The following is an 11,989-nucleotide window of genomic DNA, read 5'->3' as shown; positions in this document are numbered from 1 at the left end:
ATCGAAATCAATAACAGTTTTTCCAAATCTCAATACATTGAAAAATATATATCTATATGATATTTTGATAAAAGTGTTTTAGAAAAATAATGCAGTGTCTTACCAATCTGATCACATGCACTGTTACCACTGGAATCTACCAGTTGTTCTAGTTGTGTAGGAGCACCTGTAGAAAAAATTGTAAAAGGATTGAAAAGTCAAATAGGCACTATGTTTGCTTACTATTGAACATGTATCTAAAATTCTTTCTTGCTAAACTTATATAATGTTGTCAATTTTTTATGTATATAATGCTCTTCTTCAGTTCAATGTAAAATGACGATGTAAATTAGAACATACAAAGAAAAAACGCCAAAAAGTATTACACATTAAAAGATACAGAGAATGTCTACTTGTGTTTTCTTACCAATAAGTTGCAATGGAAATTTTGATGTAAGGAAACAAAATACGGAGGAAGCATGAGTGAAAAAGCAGCTTGAAAGTATTTGTACTCTCTTAAAAGTGACAAGTTAATCTTTCATAAGTCTATATTCTTCTCACTAAGTCCACCTTCCTTAATCTTTTTCTCTTTTTTTTCTTCCCTACCCTTGTCTGCCCCCATTCTTTATCTTTATCATATGGTTTGATAGTGTGCAATATTGTAATTCATGTGACCTATTATATGTACTACTCCATGAATTATAATGATTGTATTTTTTAAAACTTGTAAATTGAATTGTACACTGAACGCAATTCAGGCTGCTATGTTCAATGGATGCAACCATACTACCAGTATGTTAATACTATTACTACTACATAAAGTGCTTTGAAAACATGGAACACTACTCACCAAATTCAAGATTAGAACTGTAAAGCTTTTTGCCATCGTTACCAACAGACAAAAACCTTGGTCCTTGCCTTCCATGTGAAGGCACTATCAGGTGGTGTATGCACTGATCAAGTTCGATGGGATGATAGATACCAATATCTGCCTTGCTAGTGGCATAGTGCGCTGCAAACATTTCAAAGAGTCCCCAAGAAGTACTAAGGACAATTTTGTCCGGGAAGGTGGCAGATTCTTTGATGGGTGGTCCTATGAGACAAGTTGGTGCTTCATCACCAAGGGCAACCTATAGATGATCAAAAATCAGTTTATGATAGCACTTTCATAAACTATTCATTTCCCAGTAACATTGTATTTATACCTGCAGAAAATGCTTAAAGATGAACTTTTAATCAACATCAGCATTTTTGTCTTATGAAGCAATGACAATATATCAATAATAAGAAAGCTCATATCTAATTCAGCAGTTATATGCATGAAAGATACACTGAAAAAATTGTAGAAAAAACAATCATTCAAGAGTTCAGACAACACTCTTGAATAGGTTGTGAAAATTCAACACTTCATACAGATATTTCCCCTTCCACTTAAACTATACAGGAATAGCACAATTTTTTAATACAAGCATTGTTCTTCACTTACTTCTACTACCCCGTAATGTCGGAAGAAGTCAGAGCTCTTTAGCGTGATTGGTCTCTTAACAAATCCTGCCATGGATTGTATAGGTGTGACACCTCTGACAGTGTGAACAGGAAGTATCTGGTGGATCTCATTTTCAAAAAATCCCAACCCAGATAGATCTGTATCAGCTCCAATTCTAGTCTGGACATATGAAGAGTTTTCTGACACACGCTCACTGTATCCATCTAATGTTATTGTCCGCCTGTCCAAATAGAGACATGATTATATACTAATGATTTAGTTTCAATAAATAATGTAATTAATAGTGAGAATGACCAGGCTATTGCATGTATCAAAGCTACAAATGAAGTTCAATTGATGAAAAATGGGATAAATTGTTTACAGAACAAAGCTAAACTTTGTGCTCTATAGAAAAATACAAGTTTATCATTTTTTACACAGTGCAATAGCTGTATATTTCTCTTCCTTGTCATATTTCATATTTCCCCTGTACGAACTTCAATATTACCCCCTAGAAAATTGTTTCCAATAAATTTCAAAAGTTAAAATTGTCTAGATAATGGAATTTTTGGTACCACACAGGATCATGTTACAACATTCATTTGTTTTTCATTTATGATAGTAGAATGCTCTTTGCTTGAATTTAAGTTTTTTTTCCTTATATTATATAAGTAAATATACAGTGTAACGTCTGAACCTTTAACATTCCCCATGATGTTTTACCATAATACAAATCTGAACATAAAGGAGTATGCATACATGTACATTTCAAGGAAACTTCAAATGTCTCATTAATATATGAGAACCAATTGTCCATTTATTGGAAGAAAATATTACTCTCATATCAATTTTACTTTGAGACATATTTGCTAGGGTATCAATTGAATAAAACTAGTGTCCCGTTTTTCTGTAAGAACTGAAAAAAACAATTAAATCAGAAAAGTTATAACTTGCCGAGATGTGGCGACAGCTTTGACAGAGCCTACTGTTTCTACACGGACATGTATTATCAGGTACTTGTCATTTGTCGGCAAGGGAACCAGCCAAACGGGTCTGCAAAATCCAACATCACAATCTGGATCCATGTCAACAAGGGCACCCTCAAATACATAATCAGTCCAAGTGTGGTAAGAGAGGCTCTGATCTTGTAGGGAATCAAATGATAACTTGATTCGAGGATAGGATCCAGCTGACAGTAAAGCCTCTATTGTACTCGAACTGGTTTCTCCATTACACTCAATTTGTACTCGCACAAAATATGGGTACATATGTGGCTCCACCTAGAATAGGTAAAATGATATAGAAAATATATTTACTTGAACATTTTATTTTATGTCTGTGTCAAAATGATTTTGACAGCTCATTCAAAAATGCATCTCCTTGATTTTTTTTTTTTGGGGGGGGTGAGGAAAACCTGTGCTCTGGAACATGAAAGATAAATAAATTGTACAAGTGTAACAAACTCTGTACAAAGTTTACCATTATTATGTGTATCTCCTCACATTAACACCCCCTTCAAATGTTGTGTGCTGTGATTTAGCTATCAATTACAAATGGTTTGAAAATGCTTTATGGTGAATGAAAGAACTTTTCTTTTGGGGTTTTGTCCTATATCAATAAGGAATCAGACTGTTACCTTGTAAAATTTGGCTCTTTAAACAAAGCACTGATGGCATGTTTGTAATCAAAGAATTCTTCTGAGAAGCTTAATCAACAATTTACTGAATGTATTTTGCTTGATCTTCAATTCATTCAACATACAGAAAAGCCTAGACGGGAGATTTTTTTCATAAATCCCGCAATAAATTCAAGAACTGTAACCATACAATAAATCTTCAAGTATCTTTATTGATTAGATGACATCAATACATACCTCTTCTGCTGAAAAGCTTCTTATTGTTACTTCCTGATAATCCACTACTACATGAGTTAATTTGTTTTGAACTATTGGTTCAAATATATATGGGAACTCTGATCGTACAACATCTATGTGCCAGGTGCATGATCCACAGGTGTAAGTTATCAAGGCAGCCAGGCCAGTTAAGACAGCAGTCCATTGATGAAATGGTGACATATTTGACTTTGAAGGCATTGCTCTACAACAAAGTCATCTGCAAGGTAAAAACAATTCAATTATAATCAAATCAACTGATTTCTTAGACCTTCCTATAAATACAAAGCATGTGATACAAATCAACTTGCCTGTTTCACTGGTTTGGTGAGATGTGCATACATGTATGATGTAGCTGAAAAAACATTTTTTACATCCAAGAACCAACAAATTTCAAAGCTTTTAAGGGCATTTCCATTCAAAATATTCCTCAGACTATCACTTAAATCCCAATCATTCACACTTCACTCTTGATCTTTTTTCTCCATAAATTTATGTTGTAATTGGGGTTGCATTAGGTCAAAATTACCTTTGAAACGAGGTGTTGTACCCCATTTTCCATTTGGATCTCCTAAAAACCATTTCCAAGCCCTTATCAACCGCGCTTGGCCAAGTAATCCAGGGGTTATTTCCCGCTCTCTCAATTTCACCCCCACAGGCCAGTATATGAGCATTGAGCAAAGGACGAAAAGATAAACAAAAGCTGCGCTATTACGTAAGACTTCTCTGCCTGTAGTAGGACCTTCAGAATGAAAATATTGTATTCCATATTTAATCACGTTTTCAAAGGCATATTGTATTCAGTAACCCAATGTTAGTCCATTTTCAATTTCGAACGAAGAAAATCGACCTCGGAATAAGGAAAGTAAGCGAATAAAAATGACGGCATGCTTACAGGGACCGCACTCAGCGCTGCGCATGCATCCCATCGTGTGTGGCCCCCTGCTGTGACTGTATGTGCTGGGCTGTTGTTTTATGTTCGGACCAACGTCAAGAAACAGGTGTTTTGATACTTAAATTGCTTTCTTGAGGCAGTTACGGCTGGAGAAGAGAATTGATGAGAAGGGGAACTGGGGTATAGTGTTCTCAAACGGAAGTTTTTTGTCATGGTCCTCAATACATTTACATGTCACATTCAACCTAATCACATATAGTTTGGCATATAATTTTCACATGACAATTAGCTGGATATAATTCTAGTTAATGCAATTTATTCTTAATTTATTTTATATTACATTACTTGTAGATTGAATATCTTGTTTCTAATATAATGGCATATTTAAAAAAATCAATTGGCTCTATTCTATGCAGAGCTGCCAACTTCGTGCAACTAGAATAAGGAATCATAATAGCAAAAAAGGTTGAATTTCCAGCAGAAACAGGAATTCGTTGACACAAACTTTAAACCAGACCTGCCAACCTCTGGGAACAAGACATTGTAATCTGTGATCCCCAAAATTTTATTTTGAAATATTGAACCCCAAATGACCTTTGACCTTGGACAAGTTGAACTAAAATTACTTCATCTAATCACCTTTACTTGGGTAATTTTGAAATAGAGACATATAGAGACAATTTTCCTCAATAAATACTTTTAATTTCTTTAATAAAATTCTAAGTAAAAAATTTATGACTCATAAAGAAAAAATGTAATGCCATTCAGGAAATAACTTTGTGTCAATAATTTTGCTTACCGAATTGATTAAAGCATTGTTTTATCATACAAGAGAAGCTCACAACTAAGTGCCGTACATCTGCAACACTTGAGATGTGGTGCAAGCTGCAATGCAATACCAGGAAAATGTTTCCCTTCCCTTTATGGTTGCAAAAACTTAAAGGTTGCCACCTGAAAGGCATCTACCTTACAACTTTATCAGTTCTTTTTAGTTTTATATGTAAGAGCTCAGGTAGATAATTGTACAAAATCAGTCTGAAAAAGAAAAAATCTATCTCCTTGTAACTACATTGATAAAATAACTTGACTGAATATCCTATTTTAAGATAAGATATATATGCAGTTTAATGTATATGTCTACACTCTATTGTTAATCATTGGGCAGTGGCATCCGAGTATCTTAATGATGCCATTGCCAAAAAATATGCACCATCCCATTATCTCCATTACCATAACATAGCTGGGCATTCCTTCTTGCCTTCAAAACTTGAAAACTTACCCTTTTCCTCCATAAAATTCTTATTGTAGTTTTCTACTTTTTTCTTTCAATAACTTAAAAACTTCATCTTCAGTTTTCATTATGTCATCAAACTATGATTTTAGGCAAAAAAAATAATGAATGAATTTTGCTCTGGGACGAAACCTGTTTTGCTTCAGTTCCAGTGGTAGCAGTCTGAGAGAGAAACCTAGTAATGCTAATTCTTTAAAGAACAATTCCTTCCCCCAAAAAAAGTTTATTTAAATAAAAAGAGAAAAATCCAACAAACCTAACACTTAAAATTTCATCAAAATCAAATGTAAAATAAGAAAGTTATGACATTTTTAAGTTTCACTAATTTTCACAAAACAGTTGTATGATGGTGGTCCCCAAGTCTGTGCACCTATCAATTTGAGTTAAGACTTAACATGAATTTCTTTTTAATTCACAAAATCTTTCAGTTAATAATGTTCCTTGTTATAATGAGAAAGTGTACCAAATATCTCATAAAAGTTTGAAAATATAGAATTTTCTTGGAAAAAACATTGGGCAGTCATTTTCAGATTGAAAAAAAATGGTACCTCATGTCTGCGCACCCGTTCACTTTGCACACGATTCAGAGATTTTGATGAGAAAGGTCATCACATGAATTGCCCTAAATTCATTATTTTCCCACCATTATGATTCAGATTTTTTCATGAATATGTATTGCATGTGTAAAGTCTGTGTTCATTGCGTATCTTCTTTACTAGAATTGCACTGATACGCATGTGTGCAGACAAAGGGGGACCGCGCAGACTTGGGGGAACTTGCCATATATATGCACACCATGATTGGTAATGTTAGGCAAATGAGGAAACTGATGACGTCACCCACTCACTATTTCTTTCGTATTTTATCAAATGAAATATGAAATACTTTAACATCTTGCTTAGATTTTATTAAAGTTAAAGCATTACTTTGTGTTCAGGCTGGGGGGGGGCGATTCATCAAAATTTTCATGAACATTTAAAAAAGGAAGGAGTTGTCAGACATTTTATCCGACAAGTCCCAAATTTATGACTGAGTGACAGTTGGTCACCCTGTTATATGGTATGATGGGGTGTCCAAACTTCGCAGACTTTTCAAAAATATTCATCAGGCTTAAATTTGTTCACAAAATATTCATAATTCATACAAAACCAATTAACGGCAAAATCGTAAACTATAAAATCACGGACGAAAATGTAAAGTAGGTAAAGGGGCTTTGCGGGTATAGCGATCGGCGAATGCGCACTGTGCTGGAAATCCATTCTGAAAAAGTATGACCACACTTCTCAGACCAAAGTTTTGTGGAGATTTAAACAAAAAATCAAGCTCAAAAAATGAAATATTTGTATCAAATTGACGGCAAATTGCTACAGAATCGGTTAGTACTACATTAACTCACAATTCTTATGATTTCTGCTTGCGAAATGGTGATATCGTGATACTTGTTGAGAATTATTTCTTGAAAAAACAGGCGTAAATTTGCCGATCTTTTGTAAATATTTTCATGAATACTAAACTCATCCTAAAGAAACTTACACCAAAGGGTAATTTTAGGTCGCTTTTCATGTTGATGTCAGATTTTAAGGATATTGGCTATTTTTTTAGATGACCATCCATGAAGTATGGACATGCGCAAAGTTTGGACTCAGTCTCAGGTACCGATACTAGCTAGTATAATAATAATATAAATTGTTAGGCCTACATATCATCACTTATCAGCATCAAGGAAATTTAACAGATCCAACAGCTAGTTGTCGAACAAACGCTTCCCTGCCTGGCCTGGGGACCGTTTCATCAACATTTTTTTTGTCTGACAAATTAAATTGTCTTGACTCTTGTCAATGTCAAATCTCACAAACATTTGAAACAATCATTCTTTCTAAGTTTCTTTATTATTTATTTTATTGGCTCAACTCAACAACGGCCCGAGACTAGTGTAGAGACTAGGCCCTAGGCCTAGGGTGAGACTGAACTGAAGAATGAGAGGCACTAAATGTCGGATAAAATGAGACTTGTGGATAAAACGTCTGACAAATTAAGACCTTTCATTCCTGGACTTTCCGGATTAAATGTCTGACAACTTTCATGAAACGCTCCCCTGAGCCAAGGTTATGTAGCCTAAGCTAGCCGCGGTACCGGTAATCGGTACGGTACCGGCCGGTAGGGCTACCGTACTCGGCTACGGTATTGCGCCGACGTTAGCTGAGACTACCGGTACCGGTACCGTAGTTAACGTCGTTAACGTACGGTACGGTACAACGGTTAGATCTAATTTAGATGTTGACTTGTTTGGTCTAACATTAGACTTTAAGATTATTACCGGTAGAATGCCTTAGACTAGGATCTGTGTCTGATAATTCGTGTGTGTAACTCGTGCTACAACTATATTTTATAAGATGATTTCGTCTAATAAAATGAAGGAGATCCACTTTACCTGATCACAAATTGTTGTTCCACACTATATATCGATCGCACAGTACGCATGCGCAACAACTAGCACGCGCTACAATCGATTCCATATCAATCGATCGTAAGAAAATTAAGTCGGTCACAGATCCAAGGTCAGTGTCCAAAGTTGGTGCCCCCCCCCCCATAAAAAAGGGGTAATGGTAGTAGCAATCATTTGTTTAAAAAAACCTAACGGAAAGAAAAATTAAATGTTGTTTAAATGATCCAAATCATCCATATACAGTACAAGGCCAATATATACAATCTATTAATCAGCAGTGGCGTAAGCTAGCGGGGGGGGGTTAAGGGCCCCGAGTGCCACTTTCAGGTGGGGCACAAAAAAGGGAGATCAATCGAGAGGGGCACAAATAAAGAAAAGGAAAATCAAAAAATAAAGAGAAAATGCAAAGGAATTAAGGCGCAGAAAAGGAATACCACTGAAGGAGATTATTCCTCCGTCCTATGCTATTACCATGGTAAAGCAGTTTCGAACACGTTTTAGAAAATGAATCTTGCATGTTTTTTACCCAGGGATGAATATTCGTGCCAACTATAACTCATTATAAAGGACCCCTCAAATATATATTTTTTCTGGTTTAATTCAGTGGCGTAGCTAGGATTTTTTTCATGGGGAGCACTGGAAGGTCCATGCTTTTTTCAGGGGGGCAACATTTTTTTTGTGTGTATACACTATGTCACGGCAAGGGCAGATCCGACTTTCACCAATGGGGGGTTGGGGCCCGAAATTATCTTCACCTATTTTACCCCCGATCAGTCACTTCTTAGCTTTATTCTTATAAAATAACATAAATATAAAACAATCTCATAAGCCCTGTATGAAAAGTGCGAGCGTGAAGCGCGAGCGATTTTTTTATATTTCATGTATTTTATCCTGAAAATTGAACATTCTGGGCACTTTTTGTGATCCTGTACAAGATTCGTTTACAACTAGATAATTACTGCAAACGCGAAGCTCGAGCAGACATTTTAATAAATGTTATAGCATGATAGGAAACGGACATGTTAAGGACCGTTTATACAGCTACCCATGAATACGGTACATATTTCAATAATGGCAGCGCGATTAAGCGCGAGCTAAAACATTTTGACATTTTGACCTAAAAAATTGACATTCTAAGCACTTTTTAACCATAAATGTGATAGGTATGTGTATAACAAAACAATTAATGCGAGCGCAAAGCGCGAGCGGAAGAAAATTGAGAATTTTAGATCTAAACGCGGGGCACTCTATTCATATTTTGTAAATTATGAATAGGATATGGTTAATTGGGTATCATTAATAATGTGAGTGTGAAGCGCGAGCAGATAATTATTGATATTCTGATTTGAAACTGGATAGGCATATTTTGAATACAGAACATGCAGGCTATCTCAATAAACATGCGTGCGCATATTTTAGATTTAGACCTAGAATCTGGGCATTCTGAATACATTTTTTTTAATCATGAAGATCAATAATGCGAGCGCGAGCTAAAAACATTTGAAAGTATACGATCTGAAAAGGGTAAATTTAAAAACTATTTCAAGTACTGTGTAGGAAAATTGTGAAGTGGATGTGGATCACACTTAATTAATGGCTGATGCGAGCGCGATCTGTTATCTTTTCTTTTTATTTTGATAAAGGGCATGCAGGGACAGACATTTTGTCAGCATAATTATGAAAATGGTGACTATCTTCCTATCATTCCTAAGCTTGTCGATATTTCATTCTGAAAAGACCCAATTATCATAAATTCATGAAAATGTTATTTTCCTTTTTATTTATTTATCTACTGTCTCTGCGTAATGACAGCGTGGAAGTTGTTGATTTCAAGGCTTGAAAACTAGAAATTTTGAGCATTTTGTAATTATGAATACGCATTACTAACAGTGGTTACATTTTCAACAATAAATGCGTGCGCAAATCGCGAGCTGAATATTTTTAAATAAAATGTAATAAAAAAGGCCTAGGGTTTTTTGTTTGCTTATATACACAACAAAAAAAGTAAGTCCCCCTTTGAACAAACATCAATAATTTCCGAACCAATTCGAATTATTGATATATTTTTACATGAGCGTGTAGGTAATTTTATAGGCTACCCTCTGAGTAAATGTTATGGACGTATTTTACGTCATGCTTCAGTGAGCACCGTCAGAAGGCAAAAATGTCACTTTTCAAAAGTCACAAGCCAAATATCATGACTTTGATTCCATTTTACTGGAACTAATTCCACATTCTCATCTTGAAAAATAGTCAGAAGGCTTGTAAAAGGTACTTTCTAAAGTACGATACAACTTTTTTTGCTAAATTTCATGGTTGAATAAACACAAGTCCAAATTTGCAATAATTGGATTTTTTTTACACATTTATATCACTAAGAATGAAAGAATATGATGACAGTTATTTTTGGGAAGAGTATCTTCAACAATATTCATCGTTTCACGGTTCAATGAACATTTATTAAAAACAAAAAATACGATTTTCAAATATCATAGACAAGTATTGTTTCATTTTGGTAACTGAAAATGATCTTTTCTCAACTTTTTCGTTCTGTTCACGACCATTTAACATGCTTCAATGATTCAAAGGCGTTTAATTAAACATTCACGCTTGAATAAACATGTGGAATGTGATTAGCTCTTTTTTACGTTATTGGAAAAAATGCGATTCGTAACTGTGGATATCTGTTAAAAACTTCCTTGCATAGTTCATTTGATTTGATTTTTATGAAAATCCCGATGTTTAATGCATAAGTGAGCACATAATATTCGAAAATTATGCAAATGAGAAGAAAGTTTAAAGCCTTGGCCCCACTCTGTGCCGTGTTGAATGGTTATTTTGGTGTGCGCGCCTTTTTGATAGTGTTACTCTGAAGCCATGTGCGAAGTTTCATGAAAAAACTGTTGGCAGAAGTAGCAAAAACCGTCCATGAAACAAACCCTCATATCATATTTGTGAAAATTTTGACTTCTTCTCTCATAGACTTGTGTACATTATGAGTGCATATGTTTAAGAATAAGTAAACCCTCATTCAATATGGTGGAACTTTTTTTCAAGGCTGTCTTTAGCAATGTCATTTAGAAGTAATGTTAATCAACCTATGGGCAGAATTCTGTGCAAAAATGAAATCGATATGTTTATTCATGGATGAGTGAGCACGCATCAAAGTTGGAAAATTGGTATTTACAATGTCACAGACTCATTTTAAAGGGTCATAAAGTGCATATTGAGGGCAAATTCGGTTTCAAATGTTTTTGTTTTATCATCCATCATTTCTATCACCACACACTTTTCGAACTTAAAACATTTTCATGGTTGAGCGCGAGCACATTCAAAAACTTAGGAATAAATACTCTTAATACGGCATAAATGTATTCTTTTCGTAACAATTTTTCATGATCAGTTTAATTTATGGGCAAACTTTGTGGACCCAGAATTTTAAAATGGGGGAGGGGCCTATAATCAGGGGAGCCACCAACATTTTCAAATTTTAACATGATCTATAGCAAGTTGTAAAGGATACTACAATAACCCCCTTTGATGATACGTCACAATACAGGGGCCGCGGAACGGTTTTCAAAGTGGGGGGGAGGTGGGGGGTAGCTGAGCCAAAAGTGGGAGGGTGGGGGCTGACCATGCAAAAAATCACAATCGTATGGTCATTTTTACATTTTTGTACATGCTTTTTGAAAAAAGTGGGGGGGGCTGAACCCCCCTCCCCCTGCGGCCCCTGCAATCCAATGTGCTCACTCAACAACATACGATATCAAAATTGTGTGTGGAGTGGCTAAATGATGGATAGTAAACCAGTATAACACCATAAAATTCACCTAAAAACAACTTTTGTCCAACATTGTATTTGCACAATCTGAAACACGACTCTTGTGACTTTCAAAAATGGTCATTTTTAATTCAATCTTTGATTATTCATGCATGACTAAACCGATCAATTTCATATTTCTCCAGGAGTTGCTTATAGAGTGTAGAAATCCACCTACGAA

This window comes from Lytechinus variegatus, chromosome 7 (genome assembly GCF_018143015.1).
Source record: "Lytechinus variegatus isolate NC3 chromosome 7, Lvar_3.0, whole genome shotgun sequence".
Classification (NCBI taxonomy): domain Eukaryota; kingdom Metazoa; phylum Echinodermata; class Echinoidea; order Temnopleuroida; family Toxopneustidae; genus Lytechinus; species Lytechinus variegatus.
Note: the sequence above shows the minus strand (reverse complement) of the source record.